The sequence below is a fragment of the Ambystoma mexicanum genome, chromosome 6q (assembly GCF_040938575.1).
Source record: "Ambystoma mexicanum isolate Mex_15411 chromosome 6q, UKY_AmexF1_1, whole genome shotgun sequence".
NCBI classification, from domain to species: Eukaryota; Metazoa; Chordata; class Amphibia; order Caudata; family Ambystomatidae; genus Ambystoma; species Ambystoma mexicanum.
The window spans coordinates 606,014,862-606,034,306 of NC_090937.1; positions in this window are offsets into that span (position 1 = coordinate 606,014,862).

Sequence of the window (19,445 nt, forward strand, 5' to 3'; positions counted from 1 at the left end):
AAAACGGATGAAACTCGATATACTGTTACTGGTAAGCAATGTCATCCATATCTGATGCCGAGCTGGTGGCTGATACAAAAGAAAGGAATCGGATCCAGTATGCGCAATGGTAGTTTTCAAACATTGAGGAATCTGTGGGAGAAAGGACCTATCCAACTGTGAGAAGCAGCAGACGCGCTTCTCTCGTGAGACACGCAGCGCTAAAGTCGAGGCGCTAGCTTGCACAGTGGGGATGCATATTGGCATGCATTGTATTTGCCATTTGCTTCATGGGCAGATTGAAGTTGATTTGACTGCAGAATACCTCTGGTCTGGATACTGATGAATTGTAGTAATGTGTGATTATGGGGCCACTTTTTCACTGCTGCCTGGACAGATTGTATGCCCCAGTCCGACCCTGGTAAGAACTTAGCCACAGGTAAGCAACTTGTTCTTTTCATCATCTTTCTGGGAAATGTGCAGTTTAACTATTTAACTTGTGATCTTCCGTAGGCTAATCCCAGCAGCTTCCACTTTTTCTTTGCTAACTCATCTATGAATGTCCTAAACTTGAAATTTCCTAACTGTGTAACACAGTGAACTCCCTGAGCTAGAAGCTCTGCAACACTGTAACTTGCCTTCCTTCTCCTTGTTTTTGTTATGTGCATTTGTGTTGCCTTGACATCTGTCCCTGGAAAACCACTAGAGTCTCAGAAATATTTTTTCTTACCACTGTTTACACATTATGTGCTTGTATTTATAGAGTGCACGATTGCTTCAAGTAGCATAATGGGGCTCATGCCTTTCAGGTATTGTGCTTGAAGCTAGACAGAGGACGACATTGATGCACCAAAGAATAATGTAAAAGAAGGATTTCCTTTTTGAAGCAGGTGAATTTAGAAATGTTGCTCAAGGAACGGTAGGGAGTTCCATTGCAGGGACTGCAAAAACGATTCTGGTGCCCTTGCAAGATTTCCGACAGTTTGGAGTAATTCACTTACCTGGTGGTTAACCATCCTAGAATAGACATGATCCCACAATACAGAAACACTTAAATGTGACCCATGAAGATTACAGGAGCCAGTGCAGGGTGAGGCAGATATGAATAATGTGCTGCCAGTGTCTATTACAAATGTGGCTTGTGCTGTGGGATTTTGCATCCTCTAGACTGGAAAGAAGGTGTCACAAAAGCCTCTGGTAGAGACTATTTGCAATATCAATCTTAGAGAGAACATGTACTGCAGTAGCAGAAATGTTTTGCTCTTGATCCACACAGGGTATGATCATTCAAGTCTGCAGGTACCAAAAATCTTACAGGGCTTTTTCTGTCACTTGGGGAGTTGTAGAACATTTCAAGAATATCTACCATAGGCCTGATTACAAGTTTGGTGGTAGTGGTGCAACAGCCAGTAATGTCTGTTACTGAATGTTTTACCACTTTGCCAAATTTTAAGTTTCACTTTTGAAACTAATTTTACTGGCAGGTTTTGCGTGGTGGATTTTATCACCACACAAAACCAGTACTGCATGTGGTAATTACTGGGTATGGTTTATGGGACTCCAAAATGGGGCTGGGGGGGCGGTTATAACTCACGTTCAAGCAGACCTACCGGGTCACGTGGCAATTATTGCATGTGCTAACAGTAAACGAGTTTGGAGGTATTACTAAAGACTGTAATACCTCTTCACTTGTGATCAGGCCACATGTATGTGACCTGTGTGGTGATCTCCGGCAGGGGTCAAGTTCTGATTTGCAGAAAAACGAATGTCCTATTTTTCAAGGCCTTTGAGGATACAATGGTTGGTGATTAGAGCTCGTCCAGGTGTTTATGGTGACTTTTCTGATGGGAAGATGTTGTTGCTTGGCCCCACAATTTTGGAATTAATGTTGTATTGTCATTGCAATTATAGAATTCGATACCATGAATCATAACCACATTGGGGGAAGAATATAATTGAGTAGAAGTGGAATGAGGTCTGATCTTTGAGGTACTCCACATGGGGTGCAATTCTGTCCTAAATGTGGGTAGGCAGATTGCTGAAGACCGATCTTTCAAAGAGGAGGTGATTCATTGCAGTGTTAAGCATATACCATTCCCAAAGATTATAGTCTTTGTGAGAGAGTAACATACTGCACCATGTCGAAAACCGCTCTGATAACCAGGAGCATGAGGCTGGTGGTTTTAAATTTGTCCACATGGAGTTGATTGTCAAGAGGGCCAAGAAAATCGTGATCTTCCATACAGTTCTGTAATAGAGACGAAACTACCATCTCAGTGGGGTTTGCTGGAAAGGGAGGACAAGAGATCTTTCAGTAATTAAGATCTTAACCATAAAGTTGTTACTCTAAACACGTAAGTGATACTGCATTTGAGAAAGGCATAATCCACATAATAAATTCACATTGCAGGGTCATTCATATCAGGGAAAGTGTATAAGTTATTTAAAGAAAAACAAAGTATTGATTTTTACAACTAATACTTTCAAAAATAATTTGCAACCAGACCATCCCATTTAACAAAAAAAGTGTCTACTAAGCGCACATTTAAACAAACCATTAATGTAAGTACTAAACATGTTCAAAATCAGGACAATATCTTCAAATATCTCAACAATTGATTTGACGACCATATACTTTGATGTTCGCTGTCCTGAAGTTGTTTTGATATATTCATAGTGTTCAAAGGGTTTCTGGCTTTTCCCTTCCTCAGGAGTAAGATATTGGATTCCCCTTCATTAATTTTATAGAGTACAAATTATACATAATTGCTTAGCTAGAATGTTAGAGAAAGAGGAGATCTATGATTCCCAACGACTACTAATCTTCAAATACGTTGGTCTTTATTATACAACGCCAATGATTTTCTTCACAGAAAGTTTAATAAGTTTCTTTAATGGGTACCAATATACTAAATCTACTTCTATATTCTCGTTCCTCGGTTCTCCAGCATTGGTGCTTTCATAGATCCACATGCTGTGAATATTCCCTGTCAGGCTGGCAATCCTCGGTAACATAGAGCAGTTTTTATTTTTTATTGAAATCTTCGCTTCACTTTAGGGTTCTATTACAATCCTTTTGGGTCATACTGCCCCTATCCAATAGGAAAGGCTCCCTTAGCTCAACCCCTGGTAGCCATCTTCAGATTTTTTACAACACGTTTTGTGTTGGGAGTCCTCATAAAAATCTCTCTACAATATTCGACTTCCTTTCACAGTTTAAAACAAAAAAGTCAATTGCCACGGCAGTTCGAGGATCATGTGCTCCGCCGACACCTGGGATTTCTCCCTGGTTGGTCACTGTCTTCTCCATGAGCGGATTCTCATCTTCTCCGGCACTGAGGCTTACATCATGGCAGAATCCAAGAGGAAAATCTGTTCAAGGCTTTCGCCTGGTGTGGGCTAAAGAATGTGTTCGTGTGGAGGTCTCCACGATAACTGCCCGGCATCCGACACATCATACAGGAGTTTGAGATCAGCCAGTTGTTTTCAAACAAAACACTTAGAGGCTGCCACCGAAGGATTGTGGCGTGGCTCAATGACGCCAGGGGGGCCCTCTGACTCTGCTTTGGCCCTTAGTCATGCCTCACTCAGGTAAGGCAGGCCAACGCAACGGACCCCCCTCTGGTAAAAAGTCTAGGACAGACGAGGAGACAAAGCAGGATGAAGGCTCATACAATGTTTCCATTTGGATCATCTTCGTAGAAGTATGCACCTTCGCCGAACATGGAGAAATTGTTGTTGAAACTGCCATTTACCATATGTCCGATATGGTATGGGTGGAGGATTGTGAGGCCCACTAGATAACCATGCTGCCAGGGGCATCTAAGCCAAAAGATATATGTGTCTGCCTGGTCAGCAACCACCCTACTGTGGACGGCACATGAGGCTGGCTGAGGCAGAGACGGGACCTGCCCGGGTTGAAACTATTTATGGGGGAGGGATGTAGTGTCCATTGTATGCCATTTTGTGTTACTGTGAATATATGCTCGGCTGTAAAGACTAGTTGCAAACTTGCACCTCATTCATGTAGGCAGTGACTGTTGATTAATTACTGTTTATTTGGGCCTGCCACGAATAAATAATAAAGAAACTGTCATCTACTATCACGCCAACGGCTCATAACAGGCCTTTGATATCGTCTTAAAAAAATAAAGCCCTGTTGACTTCCTCGGCCATGACACCGGCATAATCTACGACCCAGTCAACCTCAAAATCAATCCCGTTGACCATTTGTAGACCATCCACTGCTACACCGTCAACGAGCTCACTCAAGTCTATTACTACAGTACTGTTGTTTTAGCCATCTACATTGGCTGCATTACCACAACCAGCCCGCCCTCTTCCACTAGCTCTTGGGATCACCTCAGAGAGGGCAGCACTGTCAACTGCTCCACCGAGATCCTCAAGTCCAGTGAAGATCTAGACAGTCCAATGGCAGTCTCTTCTGATGATGTGGAGGAGGTCCTGTCCAGCCCCAAATGGGAAATGCCTTCTCTTAAGGAAACCCCTGCTCGCGTTCCTCTACCTAGAGCAGTTGCACCACCAGGGGTAGCACCTGCTGCACTTCCTAGAGATGTATCCTTGGACATTCTCAACACTCTAAAATCGTTAATATCAGAGCTGCAACACAGGTCGCCTGACCATTCGCCACCTCAGCAATGCACGAGTGGCTTAACTGCCCCCCATCCCCAGTCCTACGAGGGAGCACCGCCCAACGGTATAATCACAGCTAACTGACACAGAGTCGGTAGATGGTGTTCCCGATTATCAAGCCTCCATTCCACACAACAGGCAAGGGCACGTATGATTTTGTCCATGCAGACGGCCAACCAGATGAGGTTCCCCTGTGTAACTCTTACCTGGACTCCTCGGGAGCGTAATATCCCTTCAACCCGTAGATCTGTTACCTTGAAGCCTTTAGGATTCTTTTTCTGTTAAGACAGACAGATAACAGCAATGGAGATGCTATAAATACTGTAAATGGGGATAACTGCTAGATGAAATGTGTATCAATACATAGAATTTTACTCCCCTCTAACTCCAGTGATAAATACCCTTCTCTCCTGTGTTTTGTAATTGTGGAGCTCGCCATCCTGCTTTTAAAAGGGCTGCGTTGAGATGGTGAAATTGCCAAAACTTGGAAGGCTGACTCAGTAATTCTTTGAGGGAGAGAGTCTTTTTTAAAGAATGAGTCTTTAGGTAGGTAGACAAATGAAGATACTGTAGTCCTTCAGCGTTTTAAATTATTCCTACGTTGGAGAGATCTCTCGTACTAATTACTTTTGTCTTTTTCCCTTTTCGCAGGTTCTAGGGATTTGGAGCGCTGACTACGAATGATGCAAACTTTTAAGACTACGTTTTCTTCAAGAAGAAAGGAACCATGGATGCGGAATGGTTGCAGGGATACTCGGGATGAGAAAACGTAAAAACATAAGTTCGTCTATTCTGAGTAATTGCAACCTTCAAAAGCGAAGCGTGCTAACAACTGTGAGTTGATAACTTGGTGAACCTTCAGGTACGTACGCGCATCAAAAAACGTTTTCTCTTTTGACTCTGTAAAGTTCATTTTTTAATAATTAAATACCTTTTGTGTTTTCTGCAGGTTTCGGAATGCTGAGGGAAAATCTTTGGAAGATGCTGCGGCTGCAAGTGAAAACCTCTGATTGAAGAGGTGCTGCAAGCGAACAATTATTCTTCTATGAAAAATGACAGCATCTAAGGAAAGCTTCTGTCAGGTAAGTCTTATCTGTGGTCTGTAATGTTCTGTAATCTATCGCAAGACTAATATTTCTCTTTTCTTTCGTTTCTGTGAGGAAAAACGCCAGTAGCGTTACACCACTGTCAGCGGAGCAGACACAAAGCGCACGTTCCAGCAGAGGCAGGGCTGAAGTAGCTCCCTATGACAAATGATTAGTACCATGCTGTTGCTTGTAAATGGATCCTCTAAGCGGCCATCTTATTAGTATGGAATTACTATTGTAATCCATGGAAGTCTATGGCATTGGATGCTGTGAATGGTGTAAATGCCATGTGTACTAGGCTAACCACCCACCTTTGACCTGCTGATTGATGTAATTTGTTCCGCCTAGCCTGAATGTCTGAGTCAAGACTATGGGCCTCAACACAAGTTTGGCAGTAACCCTTAAATGCGGCGGTAATGCTATTACCAGCTCTGAGCTTGGGGCAAATCTGCTGCGATTTTGCCGATTTTGTGGCACTATTACTGCCGGCGGTAATAGTGCTGAACATTCCCCATTGGGCCCAATGGGGACTTACCGTTCTGCCAAACCCTTGATCCGGCGCTAATAACGCCGGGCGGTTGACGGTAGGGCTAATAGCCCTGGCGGTAATACCGCCAGGGTTAGCGCTCAACTCGTGATGAGGCTCAATTTGTTCTGACTGGGATAATGACACCCTGGGGGATTCTCCACTGCCAAAATAGGGTCTTTCTATGCCTTAATGTCTAGAGCAACAAAAATATTCAGGCTAGCCCCTGAATAGCAGAAAAAGGGTTGTCCATGAATAGATCGAATAAAAAATGTTTGAAAGAGAAAAAACCGAAAAGTCATTTTGAACAAAAATTACTTTTGGTGTTCACTCCCCAAACATTTCCGGTAACCTGCAGACGTCCCACCCCTGTTACTTACCTGTTGGCGCCACACCTCCTGCATCCCTCTGCGTCGGCGGTTCCCTTCACTTTCCGGCGGTTCCCTTCACTTGCGTGCATGGGAACCGGCGCTGCAGGGTCCTCCTTTTTTTTTTTTTTCTCTCAAACTTTGTTTAATCAGGAGTGGGGGACACCAGGGACGTCATTTTACCAAAATTCTAGGGGTCGCGGAAGTGACATCACACGACCCTTGACCTCTGATGACATCACACGAAGTGATGTCCTTTGACCCCCACCCCAAAGTGACATCACAGGAAGCGATGGAATACAACCTTTCACCCTTGACAAAACAGGAAGTGGAATCACGTAGTACACTGGCATCACATAGTTCCTAAGTACACTGCGATACATATGGTTACAATATCACTGTAATGTGATATACATTTCATATTTGAATGAATCACCATATGCATTGTTAATATCAGTGTGTATAGGCCCATATTACCAAATTACTGTGAATGCAAGCCAGTGTCCAAGGCCGATTGATAATGATGCTTTATTATAAAGCACTTACGCTTAAGCGCTTCATATAGAACAAATATACCTACAATATCACCCAACCTGTGTTGGTACTAATTTATAGACCTCATAAGGATAAAAGGCTGAGTTGGCATTGCCGGAATTCCAACCTGCAGATCACACACACATTGCAGCAGTGAACACTGAACCCACTGAGCTATCTTACCAGCTATAGTAAAATGAGCAATTACGTGTCTGAATGTTCTCAAAGTCAGAAAGCAAATTGCACTCTACAGTGGATACCAATAAACTGGTAACTGAGATTTAACAGCAGGCCAGTTCATCTGCAGGTCTGGTGCAAAGTTGGCCACATATCAAGACTGCTTGGATCTAGTTTTTTGAGGCTTCAGAGGTTGGCAAAATACCATTGGCATGGTTCATAACTGCATTAAAGAATTTTGAGTAGCGCAGCAAAAGCAGCGCACTCACATGGCATCCCATACTCTGGGCACTCGTTACCTCACACATGCAAACAAACATCCTGAACAGCATAACAGAGAGATAGGAAAGATAGACACATTACAACAAGGCATTAATGGTGGCACAATACAATCAAGGGTTACTTGGTGTGCTATGGTCAAACATTTCTACATTGTACACAAGCTTTTAGGCATAAGGATTTTGTCAAGTGACCGAGGACACCAAGATGAAATGATGAGTGTAGCAGAGTCAACGGCAGAAAAAAACATGCTATAGCTGCAACATGCGAAAATCAAAATGCATAGTTTTTGTCTGCATTGTGAATTTGAGGTGTTTAAGAACAGACTAAATCAGTGACTGACCCCCTGCAGTGTGCCTAACATAAACCTTTAATGAGTCTAGCAATTATTGTACAGAATGCCAGAAAGACTGTTATTCCTATTCTTTCTTATTTAGGGTCACTGCTCAACGTGTTACACTTGTGGAACCCCTGATATTTAAGAAGCCTGAATAAGCAAGCCAGCCACTCCAGAAACAAAGAGCCACGTGGCACTGGCCAGAGCACAGGAGGTCCATTTAAAAAAAAAAGAACAAGAAAAAAACAAATGTTTTGTTACATTTCTTTTTAGGGGTAGCAAGGGCGACCACAGAGGTAGCACGTGAGAACTCAGGGGTCGCCCCCAAATGACGTCCCTGGGTAACACCCCTGGAATCCCTGATGGAATTATAGTGTAAAAAGGTGCGGGGCACACCCCTGAAGCTCCCCTATTTCAATATAATGACTTCTAATGGGGGATTTTTTCAAAATGTTCAGCTGTATGTAATTTTCGTACAACCGATTTTTGAACAAATCTCCCACTTGTTTTTTTCTCTCAAAATTTATATGGATTTATACGGACCCTTCCTCAACTTCCTCCAAGCAGGAGAGGTTTAACAAATATATTGTGCCGGACGTGGCACCTACATGCTATAGGACACAACCTACCGCAGACTCTGTGATGCCGGCACCGGCCCACAAATGCTCCTCCAACCTTTCTTCTTCCTGTTCAGTCCCCCCAGACAAAGAAGGAAAGCGTCTTGATGCATTTGGAAAGAAAAGTTGATTATGACAGCCGCCACGACCTTCAAGGCAGCCAATGCCATGGCCATTCTCTAAAGATAAGACCGGGAATTCTGGTTCAAGATCGGCCCCATCCTAGAGCTCCTACCAGACAATAAGAAGCAAGAGGCGTTCACCCTTTTTCATGAAGGAGAGGCAGCTTCTGCTCATGCAATATCCGTATCTGTGGACATAGCTGACACTGGGTTTCGGCAGCTGGGGAATGGTGCTATACTTCGCAGACAAGGCTTGCTCAAGGCTATCAATTTTAGGCCTGATGTTCCGGCAACGGTGGTGGACATAGCATTGATCTCTTCAGCAAGAAAGTGAACAAGACATTGCAGTCCATTAATACCGACATGGACATTGCCCCATTGGCACATGGCAGCAGTGGCACCAGACCTTTCCCTCAGGAAAGTCCCATTTCTGAATAACTACACGGGAGTACCAGCCTTCCTACAAGTCCCTATCATCATCATCTTATAAGTACCTTCTTACTCAACGTCCGACGCTTACAGAAATATATTCCACCCTACAGGGGGTAATCAGCACCAACAAGGCTCTTAACACACCAGGGGCCAACCGGCTAAACAAGCCTGACCCGCCTCGGGTGCATCCACCCACCCCACATTTGCAGCCCAGTGGGGGGTGGGGAGGGCTGTCGCAGTTCTTCCATGAGTGGCAGAAAATCACCACCGAAGAGTGGGTGCTATCCCTTCTCCAGCAGGGCCACACGCTGGAGTTAGTCAAGCGGCAGCCCACCATTCCTCTTCTGCAGAAAGTGGAGGAGAACATACTTCTGCTGCTGCAGGTTTAATCTCGGTTATCCAAGGGTGCCATCGAGAAAGTGCCACGCTGTCAACAAGTGCAAGGTGCTTACTCAAAGTACTGCCTAGGTAAAAAAAAAAAAATATATATATATATATATATATATCAGGGGGTTGGAAGCCCATACTAGACCTCAGTGTGTTAAGCATATTCTTTCAAAATGGTAACGCTGCAGCAGGTTCTGTCCCAGTTAACAGAAGGGGATTCTAGCAACCCTAGACCTAGAGGACACCTATTTCCTCGTCCCAATTCACAGAAAAACTCTGCCGCTACCTGAACTTTATGGTCGCAGTTTGGCACTACCATTTCGAGGCCCTACCTTTCAGGTTCCGGTTGGCCCCAAGAGTTTTCACCAAGTGCCTGGCTCCATCAGTAGCCCATCAGCGCTGAACGGGTGCACACATATATCCCTACTTGGATTACTAGCTGGTGCGGGCATTGTCCGACATGTCAACCCAGCACACTGTGAACTATTCAAAATCCTGTCTGGCCCAATCTCTACAGGCTCTCTACTTGGGAGTACGTCTAGACACATGCTCTTGCAGAGCAACTCCATCAGAGGAGAGGGTTCAAACCCTTCTCACCAAAGTACGATGACTCTCTCACTTACCAACCGCATCTATCCGCCTCCTGAAGTTCCTACTGGGAATGATGTCCTTGTGCATCCCTGTAATACAACACTGCAGGCGTTCCTCGATGCACGCTGGTAGCATGTGTCAGGTTCCTGGAATGACAAGATTTCACTGACACAGCACTTCAAGCAACCACTGCAATGGTGGTCTGTCTGATCTTACCTGTTACACGGTTCTCCTTTCTGCCTGACCCCCCTCACCAAGTCACTGTCATGACATGCCTCCTGGAGGGCTGAGGCGCAAATACAGGAAACCTTTGTGCTGGGGGCTTGTGGATGGAGGAAGAGAAAACATTCTGGAGCTTTGCTGTGTCCTTCGGACGCTCAAGTCATTCCTCTCGCAGGTCAGCCGTTGGGTGGTTTGGATCATTGTGGGCAACACCACCACAATGTTTTATGTGCGCAAACAAGGAGGCACCAGATCCCCCTCTAAAGTGACTGAGGCACAGGCTCTGTTGCTCTGGGCACTGAAACAGACGAATGGAGTACAGGCAGGCACAGCTATTGCCAATTACGCTGAATGGAAAATTAGAAAATCTTAAAATTATTTAAATCTTCTATATCTGGAGCTCCGTGGCAGAAAAAGGCCCTTGGCACAAGGCCTACTAAATACAACACAGAAAACTCACAGGGGATCTCCTGTAAGAACCACAGGCTCTCGTGGTGCCCTGCTTCTGGCCTGAACAAGCATTTTTAATATCAATTATTGTACGTACGATAACAGCATTTCTACACTGTTTATCTTGATAGTTGGAGAAAAGAACATCAAACACAATCAGAACACTCTTTTTTAATATGTATACAGAAATGAGGCAGTGTAGCGCTGACAAGGGTTTGAAAGATGCCTATGCATTTCGGATAATATCCATCCTCAGGGCCAATCCCTATGGCCATCAATCATGTTAGATAGAAGTGGGATAAAGATATAAAATAATAACATGTTCACCATGGTAATCAAATATATGCATTCGCAAATGAGAACAACCACAAGGGACAGAAACAAGAATAAAAACTAAATAAATCAGTGTCCAATGTGCACATGTAAACAAAAAATAGTCAGTAATAGGGGCGAAAACACATTTACCTTAACTCACACTGCTTGATCAAACTGCAAAAAAGTAAAACCAAATGTTTGTGCTCATATGTATAAACAAATGGGTGCATTATTCCCTCATAGTCATGTGTTCCCTCACCTGTGTTTCTCCTCAATCCTTCCAAGTTAAAAGCCATTGAAAGCGTAGGTCTGCACCTAGGAAAGCATATTTGTCCTCAGTAATCCCAAAAACTCCATAATCTGCATGACAACTGTATCTGAATTACTTGCTGTATGGCTGATAGGCCGTGTTGCATGGCACCCCTCCTGGGAGCATGGTAGCTCCCAGGAAGTTGTAATAGGTCACGTGGCCGTAGCCACGTGACCAACCTATTAAAAGAACCGAGCCGTTTCCGGCTCGTCAGTCATACCAACAGAGGCTCCGGTGTGTTCATTGTCCTGCACCATGCTGGTGCCACACCGCGTGGAGTAGGCCCAGGGATGGGGTCCTCCATGAGGCCGGCACCCCTGCTGGGCAACACCGACCTCTATGCAGACTAGCCATGTGATCATGGCAGATCATGGCAGAATGTGGCAACCCCGGCCAGCCATGTGGGTTGCTCCGGTGATCCGGAGCGGGTGGGGGTGATCCCCACTCCTTTGTACATGGTGTGATCGCCACATGAAGGGTCCATGTCGGGTGCTCCCGACACCCTCGGGGGCCTGCCCGGTGATCCGAGGCAGGCCCCCAACAATGGCAACGAGGGCTGGAGCCCCGTGTGCATGGCGGAGTCGGCCGCTGTTGTGGAGGTGGCTCCGCGAGTGGCCAAGGGCACAGTGTTCATGGACACGGGAAGCCTGGTGCCCACATGGAAGCCGTGCTGCCCTGCTGGCCAGGAGGAGTGGCTCAGTGCCACCGCTGGAAAATAGAGGAAGCTTCCCGCAGCTCCTGCCGCGAGAACATCCTGAGCGGCTGCCTCATGTGAGGGGGCAGACTGCATTGCGGTACCCGCAGCATGGAAAGCCGCATGGGCTGCTGGTCCCCCCCCCAAGAGGAAGAATTCATGGTGGCGTCGGCTGCGTGGGGAGGAAAATCTGCCCCCACCACCAGGAGGGAGCTGTCCGCCCCTTCCCCGTGGGGAGGAGGGATGCTCGGCGGCGTCGGCCGCGGAGTGGAGGAAGTCGCAGAGACCTCCTGAGTGCGGCGCCAGCCGTGATATCACGGAGCGGGTGCCCTCCCCACACCCTCACCCCCATCAGAGGGGAGGTGGCATCGGCCGCGAAGGACAACAGGGGGTGTGGCCTAAATACTTCAAGCCACTACAGCGAATGCGGCAGCGGCTGCACCATGGGGGCGGCGTGGGTGTGCGCTCCCTCCTCTGCGGCCTTAGCTGCAACACGTGGTGGCGGCGTCTGCCGCAGGAGAAAAAAAAACTGCTGACGGCCAGGGCCACAAGAAAATGTCTGGCGGCCTTCAGCAGCAACAAAGTGGAGCGGCCCCCCTCTCCCCCATGTGGATGAAGGCGGCGTTGCGGCATCGCTGCATAAACAAAAGGAATGCGGCTTCGGCCACATGCGCTGCTGTTGTCCCTCACCTGGGGAGGAGAATTGCGCTGACCCTGCAGGACCCGGGCCCTCTGGTGGTGATAGCTGTAATGCTCCATCCCAGAGCAGTGGAGTAGTTTGGGTGCGGCCCCACCTCCCCCCGGTAGGGAGAACTGGGCTGCCTCAGCCCGCACCACTGAAGAGATGGAGGGGTTGCCAAACAGCCGAGGCGAGCCCCCACAGGTGCGGACCCAGGTCCAACTGGGCTCGCAGGAAAAAAAAAGAATGGTGGCCCTCCAAACAGCCCGGCCCCCCTTTGCAGGTGTAAGGACTGCTCCGTGCCGAAGCGGGACATATGGAGAGGTTCTCCCACAAGATGGAACACATACCCGTGGCAGCCCATCAAGAACCAGGCCTGCCGTGGCAGTAAAGATTAAGAGTATATGTGCGCTGGACACTAAGGAGTGCCGCCCCTGCAGCGGTCCCCCTCCAAAATGAGTATGGTGCTGCTCCCAAGCCCCCACAAGACCCGGGCCCACTGGTAGTGAAGTGGGTGTTTCCGCAGGGAGGGTTGCAGCTCTCACGAGTGCGTGTGCTCTCCTAGGCCTGCTGCCCAGACATCCTGTCATCAGTGTCTCCCTGCCAGCTGCCCCAGGTGGTAGGGGAAGTGTGATGTGTGACCTGTTCTTCAGCACTCTGCCACGGGTGGTGCCCCCCCATCCTGATGTAAGTGGAACAAGGGGCCCGCTGCCAAGGTGCCAGCAGCCCATCACAGGCGCCCCCCGACTATGGACTTGGCCGATGTGTCGCCTGGGCCTCTCCAGGTGCGGCTTTGCCCGTTTTGTTGTGACTTTGATGTGCCCATCCAAAATGAACATTGGTGAGGGCACGGGATGGTTTCCTGCAAATCCACGATGGCAGAAGATGGACCTCATCACCGACATCCCCATGAAGACTCGGAAACGGCGGACACGGACTTTCCTTAAAATGGCCCAGTTGGGGGGGACAATGTGATATCGCACACACCCGCACATACGGAATGCTTTGTGTGGTACCAGTGGCTCACACTGGTGTTTTCTGACAGTAGAACCACTCACCCAGGTTAATAAAGGTTGTTAAAAATAGTAGAGTGGTGATAGTAGTATTAGTGTGTAGGGTGTGTTAGGGCTTTGGGTTTGTTGTGTCTTCATTTTGTTTGTTGTTATGAAAAAGGAGGAGTGTTGAATGGCACCCCTCCTGGGAGCATGGTAGCTCCCAGGAAGTTGTAATAGGTAGCCACGTGACCAACCTATTAAAAGAACTGAGCCGTTTCCGGCTCGTCAGTCATACCAACAGAGGCTCTGGTGTGTTCATTGTCCTGCACCATGCTGGTGCCACACCGCGTGGAGTAGGCTCAGGGACGGGGTCCTCCACGAGGCCGGCGCCCCTGCTGGGCAAAGCCGACCTCTATGCAGTCTAGCCATGTGATCATGGCAGAATGTGGCAACCCCGGCCTGGGGCTGCCGTGCGCTGGGTGATCCCAGCCACCTAGGTTGCTCCGGTGATCCGGAGCCGGTGGGGTGATCCCCACTCCTTTGTCCATAGCGTGATCACAACATGAAGGGTCCGTGTCGGGTGCTCCCGACACCCTCAGGGGCCTGCCCGGTTCCACTTCCCATAAACGCTTTCGCAGTTTCCCTTGACCCGCTACATGAACATTCAGCCCCCATCAGTGCTCTAAAGAGCATCGGGAGCTGGACGTCATGCGCACAAATGCGCGAGGACATCACGTGACCCTGATGACGGGACGCCGCACTGAGCTCACGTGCTGGCAATGTAAACAAAGTATGCGAAACTCACGTGCAAGGTAGGAAATCTGTCTGTAGACTTGAACAACAAAAGATCCCCTCATTTGACAGTGGTCAGAGCAGCAGTTAGCATATAAGAAGGGCCTGTAAAAAGTGAAATAATCCACAGTTCACGAGCATGAGTAACGATGACGAAGGTTCTTGCAGATAGACTAGTTGAACAATGGTAGATCCAGAAGTACATATGAGTGTACAATTCACTTAATTCACGTGTCAATTCTTTGAATAAATACTAAAAAATCAAACAAATTAAATGAATACATCTTAATGCTTGCAGTGCACCCCTAATTGGATGATCAGATGTCTCTGTAAAGGGGACAGCCAGGTTGTCTAATCAGTGGAGAATACATTCAGAGCTGTCCCCTCAGAGGTACGTCCTTCATAAATAGCACACAGTCAATTTGCTGATTGATTGCACGTGGGTCTAATGAGTCCAATCTCTCAATCCAATATGTTTCATGTTGGTTGAGTCTTCTTCCCAGATCTTGATGTGGTCCCCTTTCTTGTAACCAATACAACTACTTGGAATCGTATTTGCGGAATGGCATGGTGCCTTTCGATCCAGTGGCGTGCAGCCGCTGAGTTCCCGTTCTGAGTCCGTATACATGATCGGTGCTCATTCCACCGTTGCTTACAGGGTCTCTTATATTGGCCTACATAGTAAACACCACATGGGCATCTAATCGTATAAAGGACATTTTTGGTATCACGGGTTGTAAAACTCTTGATATTCTCCCCCGTTTTGGGGTGATGTAAGATATTGCTGCATGCATGGATACGTGCTGATTAGTTTTCTGCTGTGGACAGTGATACAAACCTAATATCTATATGCGCGCACCTTTGTGTAATAAACAGTAGCAAACTAATTCAATCATCAAAGGTAAGTAACCACTTTGGGTGCAGGGGAGGAACACAGACCCTGACACGAGGCCTGAACCATACAAAGCATACAAATCGTGTCTAACACTTAAGACACTCCTGTCCCCTGCACATCATAACAACTGAAAACACAGTCAACCTATTAATCGCAAATATTGAGGTTTTACTTGCATATTATTGTAATTCACAAACAAAAATAGCGCCATGGCTCACTGCCTTCCGTGTAATGAGGCCAAATGTGTCGGTGCTGTAGGTAAGCTAGGATGGGAAATACTCCACACCGTCCTTCATCAAACACTCTTGCTCATGCCGATCATTGATTCCAACAAATAAAGGTATCCTACATATACATACACTGAAACCCCATGTTCTTCATTCCTTTGCACCTCTCACCAGGGGACTCTGCTGCTGTAACAAGTGGGAACTAAAGGAGTCTCAAATCCTCTGGATAGTCCATCGCTGGGCTACTCCGGAAATCAACCTTTTTGCCACCTTCAAGATCAAGAAATGTATTTTCTTTTGCCAGCAGGTTTCCCAAACCCGGAAAGCCTGGGGGATGCCTTCTCGTTTGCTCCAGGGGTGTGGAGGAGAATTCCTATACCATTCCCCCTATACTCCTGGTGGTGCGAGTGTTAGACATGGTCCAACAACTTTGGTGCTGACTGATCTTAGTGGCCCCACCCTGGCCAAGACAGTTCTTGTACTCCGACCTTTTGTCCCCCAAAGTCCCTTTTGTTCCTCAGCAAGATCTACTATCTAGGGACGAGGGTGCAGTCCTCAATCACAATCCAGCCTCGTTCAACTCGATGGCCTGGCTCCTGTGTTCTTAGAATTCGGCTGCATCCCATTGCCTCAGGAGTGCAGAGACATTCTGGCGCAAGCCCCATCCACACTCGTCTGCTAGAAGAGCAAATTATGATCATAATTGTTTTTTATAACGGGCTAATACTGAAGAGGTTTCTAAGTGCGTACCCAGGATTCGAGCCTGTTGCTCTGCATCGTTCTGCTTCTAAGATGAGCATGTTGCCACTGAGCTATACTACCCGTGCAATGGAAACGCTTTGCCATTTGGTGTGGAGCGCAGGGTCTGTAACCTTTTTCCATTCAACCAAAGTACATTTTACCTTGCCTACTATCTCTGGCGCAGGCAGGTTTGGCACATTCCTCCATCAAAGTGCATCTCACAGCGGTGTCATGTACACCTGCTGTTCTTCCGCATCTTCTCTTCCCTCTTTGGTCTAACTGGAGTTCCTTAAGGGTCTCTTTCATTCTTTCCAGCCTACCAAGCGCCCGGCACTGGCTTTGAAGCTGAATGTGGTTCTGTCGAGACGCATGCGCCCTCCATTTGAGCCACTACACAAGGCTTCACTCACGTTTCTCTCCTGGACGACTGCCTTCTTGGTTGCCATCACTACAACACAAAGAGTTGACGAAATCCAAGCTTTCTCTTGCAAGACGCCATACCTTACTTTCCACAAAGTCAAGGTGTTCCTACGCACTTATCCTTTCTTTGTGCCCAACATTCTGTCAGCATTCCGCGTCAACGAACCAGTGGTTTTACCTGATTTCTTCGGATCTCTGGCAGAGCGACCTTTACATTTCTTGGATGTTGTACGTGCTTTAAATACAAAACCTTTCTGGAACACCTATCAACTTTGTGACATTTGGCCCCTATGGTGTAGGCAAGGCGTTTTCCAAGTGTTCAATTGCCAGGTGGATTTTATCCTGCATTTATTTCTGTCATCAACAAGCTAGCAGGTCTCTCCCACGAAAACCCAGGGCATGGGCCATCAGAGCAGTGGCTGCCAAACCAGTGTTCGTGTGAGGGGTTCCCCTGCTAGACATCTGCAGGGCAGCAACAAGGAGGTCCGTCCACACTTTTAAACGATTTTACTGCATCGACAGAGATTCTGCGGCACAGTCCAGAGTCAGCCCGGCGGTTTCTCCATAACCCATTTGCGTAAGGTCATTGGGGGTCATTATAAGTTTGGTGGTAATTTGTCAAGATACCACCAAATGGTGATACCGTTACCAGCACCTGGTCTGCCGGAATTATCGGCAGATTACAGGTGCTCTTAAGGGTAGGTTAATTCCCATTCCATGGAGTTCCATTGGACTCCAGGGGGGGGGATTGCTGGTAATACTCTGGTGCCATTAATAACAGCAGTTTGGATGGAGGTAAATCCGGCTACCCCAACGGCAAACCGATAGTTTTCCGATAGTTTTCCACTCCGGAAATATGCCGGTAAATGGCATTACCTGCATGTTAGTTCCAGACCAGAAAACTCATAATGACCCCCATCTCCTTTGGTGAGTGTTGCTGCAAGGAGCGTGCCTCCGCCCAGTAGGGTTGTATGTTACTGCTTTGTAATCTATTCACATCATGTGAATCTATGAAAGATTCAATGCTGGAGAAGGAATAAGTTACTTACCTGTAACTCCTATTCTTCAGCATTGGTATCTTTCATAGATTCACATGCAACCCTTCTTGGCTTATACTGCCACTTTAAGTGCGCTTTTCCAAAATCTGAAGATAGCTACCAGGGGTGGAGCTAAGGGAGCCTCAACTATGACCCAAAATGACTATAATAGGACATAGCACTACTCCCTCTCCTGTTCATCTCCAACAAAGAATTCAGTGAAAATGCAGCACAACCTGTGTTTTCCATATATGGCTATGCAGTTTAACAACTCGACTGATAATTAAGCTATCTAAATGGTATTAAGGGGTCACCATATTGGAATGACTGTGATATAAATTGCGTCCTTAGCTCAATAGCAATAAATGAACCAGTCTCGTCAGGTATAAAAATGACTCAATTTTCATTATTACTGGCCTTTTTTTTTTAACCGACTTTATTTATTCAAACACCAGCCTTTTAGTAATTTGTCCACCTTGAGTGCGGAGGTAAACCATATGGAATCTAGTTTTGTGCAGGAGTAAAGGATTTATCTGGATCTTGTGATTTGGAATCAACTGGCAGCTTTGTGTTGTGGTATGTTATAGCATACACAATGCATGGTGTCGTATATGTTATAAGACAGGCTCTGGTGATATACATTTTTAATATTGAATGGTGATAACTTTTGGGCGTAGGCTGGCTTGCCCCTGTCGGCTTTCCTTTGTAATTACTCTTTAATGTACTTGGGTGAACTACTGTCCCCCAAGGGGTAAAGTTGGATTGACGTCCCCTTTACATTTTATATAGTGAGCCAGCACACCCTACCTTATCTCGAGTGTAGGGAAGAACCACTGTATCCCCTTTCTCACTTACCTAGTAACATTTATGTTACAATTGAGTTAACTTGAATGGCTGGTGGCAGTCTACCTACTTTTATGACTATTAGTCATTTTTACTCGCAGGCTGTCAAATCAGCCCTGGTAATGCACAGTAGGGCCATCATTTTGTTAGAATGGTGGGCTCCTTCTTTTTTTTGCCAATTCTCATTTGCTTGTTGCTTCTGAGGTCTTCTTCTGCCATTCTAGGTGGGTACGACCTGGGTTCAAGTTTTGTCTTCGGCAGGAATCATTTGTGTTCCTGGACAAGGCTCCAAAGTGTCTGAGAAGGCAGGAAGCGAGCGAGTAGTCCAAAACTCTGTAGCCCATTGTCTTTCACCTTGCCTGAAAGGAACCAGTTCCCACTGGGGTGCTGGCTGTCCTGATTGGACAGCCAGACTACCCATTTCTGTAAACTGAAGGGAGAGTTTGCAGAAGTTGTGCTGTAGTTCCTGATAAATACTCTGATCCTGGAAGCTGCTGACAAGTTAACCACTGGAACCAAATCCAAAGGGGAAGATGAAACAACAGCTGTAACCATTTCGTCCGACCAGATAGCCTCCTGTGTAACCGCAGCCTGAAGTACCCTTCTAACCAATCATCCTGGGGCCCCAAATGCGATGACTCCTACCCAGAGGCTGGTGTGATCCACTAGTCTTGAGAAGACCTGCAATATTATCCATCTCTCAACGTTCTGTGACCTTGCCGGGCTGCAAAACAA